Raw genomic sequence first — 6,676 nt, 5'->3', positions numbered from 1 at the left:
CAGATCCAGTAGAGAGTTTTTTAACAAATGATCAAAATCATGGATAGTTTCATGTGTAAAGACTAACAGTGTAAGCACTTATATTTAGGTAGGAAGAGGGATAGGAGTGTGATCTGGACCATTTATATATCGCTGTTCAACTGATGGCTTTAGTATGTCAGAGCAGCTTTTCATTTCTCAAAGAAAAGGATGTAGGTTTCCATCCTATCAAGCAGAACCTAACTCTGATAAATGCTGCACCAAGTACTGTGTGTTTATATTACGACTGTCACTGGGTGCTAATATCAAAATAATTTTACGTTGTCAGTTGAGATTTTATCTTGCATAAGCCAATTAAACTGAAACATATAAGGTAAACTGGCAAAAGTAGATGTCGATATGTTAAAAGTGCTGTACTGGCAAACATTTATAGCTGTACTCAAAATATTGATCGCCGGTTTTAGGAAGAAAGTTGGATATCAAGTTATCAAGTCAGGCTGTCCTGTAAACTGCAAGTAAACCTGGGATATAATGGGGTTTGTTATTGTTTGGGGATTTTTTTTTTTTTTTTTAAATAAGGTGTTAAGCACCCCACAAAACCAGGTGTTTCTGGTTTTAAAGCAGGGCACATATTTTTATGCCAGTCAACTTCCATTCTAGAAGGTCATTTCTACCAAAAAAAGCAGAAGGAAAAGAGGAAAGTATGAAGTCATCAACCAAAATTGTATTTGTAGACAATATTGAGGTTCCTTCAAATTGTTCAGTTTCTCAGAGCTTTCGTTTCTTATTTTCCAATTTGAGCAAAGTAAAATAGATATGGTTGCTGGCGCTTGCAGTGCTGCTGCCCTCCACCACCCTAAATGAAATGCACTTAAACAACAGAAGGAATGTATATTCACATGAAATTTTACAGGCATAAACTATTTTTGACTCAGATACGGATGATCCAGTGGTAGATAAAATAAACAGTGATTTTTCCAGTCACATCAAGAAGGTAGTTTTAGTAGCTGTTATACATTTAGCATTGAGTATTTTATATAAGCTCTGTAAAGACTTGAAGAATACTGTAGATTTGAAATGTCAATGTAAATGGATAACAAAAGTAGCCACGGGTTTTTGTTTTGTCTTGAACATAAGTTGTCACCTAAAGTTCATGAAAAATGTGACAGATCTGCACATTGGTATTCAACTGCTGTACTTCATAGATACTTTTTTTTTTTTTAGTGGAATGAAAATACATACACACGTGTTTTTTCTACTCAAATATGAGATGTTGCCTACTGTATATTTTTATCATGAAAAATTAAACAGTTTAAAGCTAAAAAAAAGAATTACCCTGACTTAACCAAAATAACAAATTAGACTGTCTGGGCTGCACATCTCAAGTAAGATTTCCCTCCCCCCAGCCTGAATAAGCAGTGGTGACAGCTTTGCTGCAGTGGTGACAGCTTTGCTACAGTGGCATTCGTAACTAGCTTCAGGCATTAAGTTTTTTGATCACTGCAGCTGATGTGGTAGATTTAACCTGAGATATGATAAGTTAAAATAAACAGGGTGTGATGGAGCTGACAAAATAGGCATCTGGAAAAAAAAACTAAGATCATGATAAAAAAGGGTATTATCCAATACAAACCTTCAAAAAGACTGTGTTTTCAAAAAAAAAACATGTATTGATAGATTTTTAGCTTTACTGGTTAAACTAATTTACTGGTGTTGAAATAGAGTTTCAATATTTATAATTAGATTTAGCTATGACTGGTACTCTCTGAATCCAGCCATTCCTACCAATGTTTCCTCTGTACAGTACGTAACTAAAAGGCAAAAGCACATTATTCAAATAGTGAGAATTGCCTGGAAATTCCCATAACAGATAAGGTCTGAACTCTGCTTCCTCCCAAGTCAGTGCAAAGTCCTTCTAAATGCAATTAGGAAAAGAAGTGGTGCTTGGTTCAGTTTTACCAGTTATGTCAATGTTGCTGACACAGTAAAGTTTTCCATTCCATCGATCAGCGCAGGCAGAGGAATTGCCAAAGAATCCAGTTATTTGGCCCTACAAGTTATAAAGGAACCTGCATTTGTCAATGCAAGAAGCAGGATATCAGTATGGGCACATCAGCTGCGTTTGGGCTTTACCCACACACTGTGTTGACAATTTCTGGATTTTGCCTGTCTTAAAACTTGTATTTCACCAAGCTTCCATTAAGGTTAGAATTCATGTAGATGTCAGGAATCTCAGTCAAAAGGATCACAGGTTAGAAATAACTCACTGCAATTTCCAGGTTAACAGTCTTAAGATGGGAATCACTTGAGAAGGTCTTTTTAGTGAGATTATCATTGCCACACTTCTGGAGTTTCGGTGGTTTTGTTGGAAAAGCTGTTTCTAAAAAGCATCATCTCTATAAAACCATTAATGTGGAACAATGTATGCTGCAGCATGGACAGATCAGGACCAGCTGATGCTTTTCTACTTGATTTGCATTTTTCTAGCTCAAGGTGATGCTTTGTTACTGGCGTTGATGACTCAAAGATCAGATGTATTGTGAAAACTGTGTATTCATGAGGTCAAGGGCATGAGATCTAAGCAGAAAAAATAAAATAAATCTATGAAAATAATATTCACAGATATACAGTTACAATTACAGATACTTTTCCATTAATGCTTCTTTTACTCCAGTTGGCCATGTTGTTGATTAAATAAAGCTGTGCATAAAGATCAGTTATGAAAGATGCTACAGATGAACAGTATCAGCCCAGGAACAGAATCTTAATAAATTGCAAATGCAATTTATTTTATATTAAAATTTAATCAGATTATTTCTAATGCTGTATGCTAGCAACTTGGGCCCACAGTCCCTCCCATGATATTACAGTCACTGTCATAATGCTACTTGATTTATGTGATATTAAGCAACAGATGAAAGACAGACACGTTAGAGATGAAACTGTCTCTAATAAGAATTTTAAGAGAACTGAATCTTTTTTCAATTGCATTGTAATATTTGTATCAGATCTTTTACAGCTGAAGTCTTAGAGCTAAAATACAAGTGGTAGATTCTTTAGTTGCTTGCTTCATCTGTTATAGTAGAGGAAGCAATAAAAATAGCAGGCACATGGATAAACCCACTATCTTTCACTATTTGTCTGAATTTATTTGACATCACCTCTTTAATACTGGATTGAGTTTGGCCTTATGACCATTTAAGATAAGAGTGAAAAAGAATTTCCCGTCATGCAGCCACGTGGGGGTCTCCAGAGCCATAGCTCCAGGCTCACAAGGAAGGCGAGGGTGGAGAGCGACTGGGCTTTAGCACAGTGAGCGAGTGGTGAAAGGGGAGAAACTGCTAGAGGGTAAGTTTCTGCAAAAGGAAACACCAAGAATCATTTTACTTCTCAAATGTTGGCACAGGGCAGTCAGCCACTGTCCAGACTTTGGATCTTACTTAAGATAGATAAATCTTAATTTCAAGAAAGGGATCCAACAGTATTGGAATTAATTCCCAAGCCATGTGCCTTCTGCGCAAATCCTCTGACCCATATCCCATATCACAACAGCAGGGTTTAATGCCAACACAAGCACCCAGTAATTAGGACAGGCTCCACACTGGAAGAAAGAGAACGCGTCCTTCCAGCCAGATTCAAATGGAAACAAGCACTGCTGGCCAACGCCACATCTGAGCACCCCCAAGTAATACACAGATGTCCACATGCTACACTACAGTCAAAGAGAGCAGATGTACTCCTTGAGCTGGGAGTGCCAAGGACTTCTTTGAGATTTGCCAGCTGTTCTTCCCAGCCTAACTTAGTGCCACCCAAGCCCCAGACTTGTACCTGCACTGGGCAGCTCACCACTGTGAGCCAGCTGGACATCATCAGGAGCACAAACGCACCACAGCCCCATTAATGCTTCCACTGGGCTCCTACAATTTTGAGCAAGACCAGTTCCTGGCAGGAGAGGATTTGTTGCCCAAAACTCAGGAAAATGTTGAAGAGGAGCAGTGTGTATATCACTGGTAGGCACAGGTGGGTGGGTGTGTGGGGGTGTGGGGTGGGGGAGTGTGGGTGTGTGTCCCAAAGAATCTCATCGATCTTCAGTGCAGATTAAACCACCCTCTACAGATTATCTCTGGCCAATGTTACCACTATAGTTTGAAAATTAATTGTAGGCCTGCATCCATGTTAATCACACAATTGCCAATACTAAAGACACTGAAAATTTTAAAAAATTATAAGAAATACTACATTCTTCTTTTCAACAACTCATCTTCCTCTCTGGCCTTAACCATCTACAGAGGTCTGCAGTGTAACTCCCACATTGCACATGGAAATATTACTACCATGTGTAGCTTCAGCAGAGAGATTTAGGTTTTGTTTTGGCTGAAGGTACTAATCTACTTCAGAGGTAACAGCTTGCTCAGGCCTGAGCCACAGGATAACACCACAATTCTTCATTGTAAAAAGCTCTGGTTGCAAATGAGAGGGAAAAATACAGGTTAATTATCCAATTAATAACCCAGAACAACGCTGGTAAATGAGATTTGTGCATGCGTTGTAGTGCGTAAGTGAAGAACCCCTCCCAGCATTGCTGGCACTTCTATCCCTGAACACTCTGGAGCATCTGCCAAGACAAGAGTGCAGCTACGAGAGATCTCTCTCTTCATGTCTTAACCATTTGTCACAAGTCATCTAGAAAATAAGGTGACCCAGGAGAATGAAGCCAGAGAGGGCACTTAGACATCCCTTACATTGATAGATGAAGACAAGACATTATTAAAATGGCCTAACAAATATCAAAAGAAGTGTGGCCACAGCAGGTCAAGGGAGGTGATTCTTCCCCTCTACTCTGCTCTCGTGAGACCCCACCTGGAGTACTGCATCCAGCTCTGGGGCCCCCAACATAAGAAGGACATGGACCTGCCGGAGCGAGTCCAGAGGAGGACCACAAAGATGATCAGAGGGCTGGAGCACCTCTCCTATGAGGACAGGCTGAGAGAACTGGAGTTGTTCAGCCTAGAGAAGACAAGGCTCCAGGGAGACCTTACAGCAGCCTTCCAGTACCTGAAGGGGGCCTACAAGAAAGCTGGAGAGGGACTTTTTACAAGGGCACATAATGACAGGACAAGGGGTAATGGCTTTAAACTGAAAGAGGGTAGATTTAGATCAGCTATAAGGAAGAAATTCTTCACTATGAGGGTGGTGAGGTACTAGAACATGTTCCCCAAAGAAGTTGTGGATGCCTCAATCCCTGGAAGCGTTCAATGCCAGGTTAGGTGGAGCTTTGAGCAACCTGGTGTAGTGGAAGGTGTCCCTGCCCATGGCAGGGGGGTTGGAACTAGATGATCTTTAAGATCCCTTCAATCCCAAACCATTCTATGATTTAACACACAGCCAGCTGCTTTGATGGTGTCCTCAGCTGAGGCCGCTCCTACCCACCCTTCAGATCTGGCTTCCACCAAAAGCACTTGACTCCAGTTGTTACAATTTGCTCGTATTCAGTCCTAACTCAAAAGGAATTAAAATAAAATGTTAAAGATAAAAAAAGCAGAAAGGAAAACTTTAAACACTAAGAATTACACCTATAGTCATGGTAACTTGCTTCCCGCTGCCAAGGCAACAAACGCTTCTGCTTTCCTTTCCCCTTTCGCTGACTGGTCAGTTTACTGATTTCACAACACCTTTAATTTAACGTGCCTCAAAGCAAGCTCATTTCTCCCCACTGATGCTACATGCTTTCACTATACAATCATATGACTATATTTCCGCTTTGGGAGAGCTAAAGCTGTTCATACCCTAAAGCCACCATATGGCTGTGGTAGTGTAAACACTGCCTGTCATATCTGTCTCCACATAGGTGGCTACCCCAGATTAAAAAGAGTATGTTCAGCTTTCTAGTCAAGTGTATTCGTTTTCCATGTATGCTGGCAAATGCCAAAATTTGTTCCCCATGTGGGATGTTGTTACAGCATCTGTACATACAGAAGGATGTCTCAACACCTATCCCTTCCAGTTCTGATTTCCATCCCTAGACCTCAACGCATCTACAAGGGACACCATCACTGACATTTTTTCCCTATTCTATCCACCAGAATCGCTGTCGCCCAGGCAGGAAAGTGCCTCATTCAACAGCTTAAAGGCTGAGCTGGAAACGTGACTCATCTCTATAAGATGGATGCTCTACCCACATTTCAACAGAGAAGAAAAGGGAGCAGGGGATTTTCCAGTTGCCTCTTTCATCGCACCGTATGGATTCCGTGGGAATCTGGCAGACAAATTTAGTAAAAGTGGCTCTGGCCTCACAAACTCATCCATCAGCACAGACCTTTTCACCTCAGTGGAGCTTCATCGACTGCAAAGAAATTTCATGAAGGCAGCATATTATAAATACATGGGTGTTATTAAAAGTAAGTGGATTTGTCCGAGAGTAAGCAGATATTTCATGACAACACAGCACTATTCAAAGAACATTTTTTTTTCTTTGCTCTCTTTCAGAAGAAGGGTATTATTTGTTTTATAATGCAGCTCAAAATACCTCTTTAATATCCATAAGATACTATGGAAGCTGACATGCTCACGATGAATAGCTTCTCCTTCAGATTAATTTCTGGTTTATTCTAAGTGGAGCACACAGTGGCAAGCTTTATACAAAAGCGAGTTAAAAGTAGATGCTTTTAAAATGAGGATTGTTGCCTTGCAGAGCTCT

The sequence above is a fragment of the Platalea leucorodia genome, assembly GCF_965183815.1.
Source record: "Platalea leucorodia genome assembly, chromosome: 5".
NCBI lineage: Eukaryota > Metazoa > Chordata > Aves > Pelecaniformes > Threskiornithidae > Platalea > Platalea leucorodia.
The sequence above is the reverse complement of the archived record's forward strand: the minus strand, read 5'-3'. Positions refer to the sequence as shown.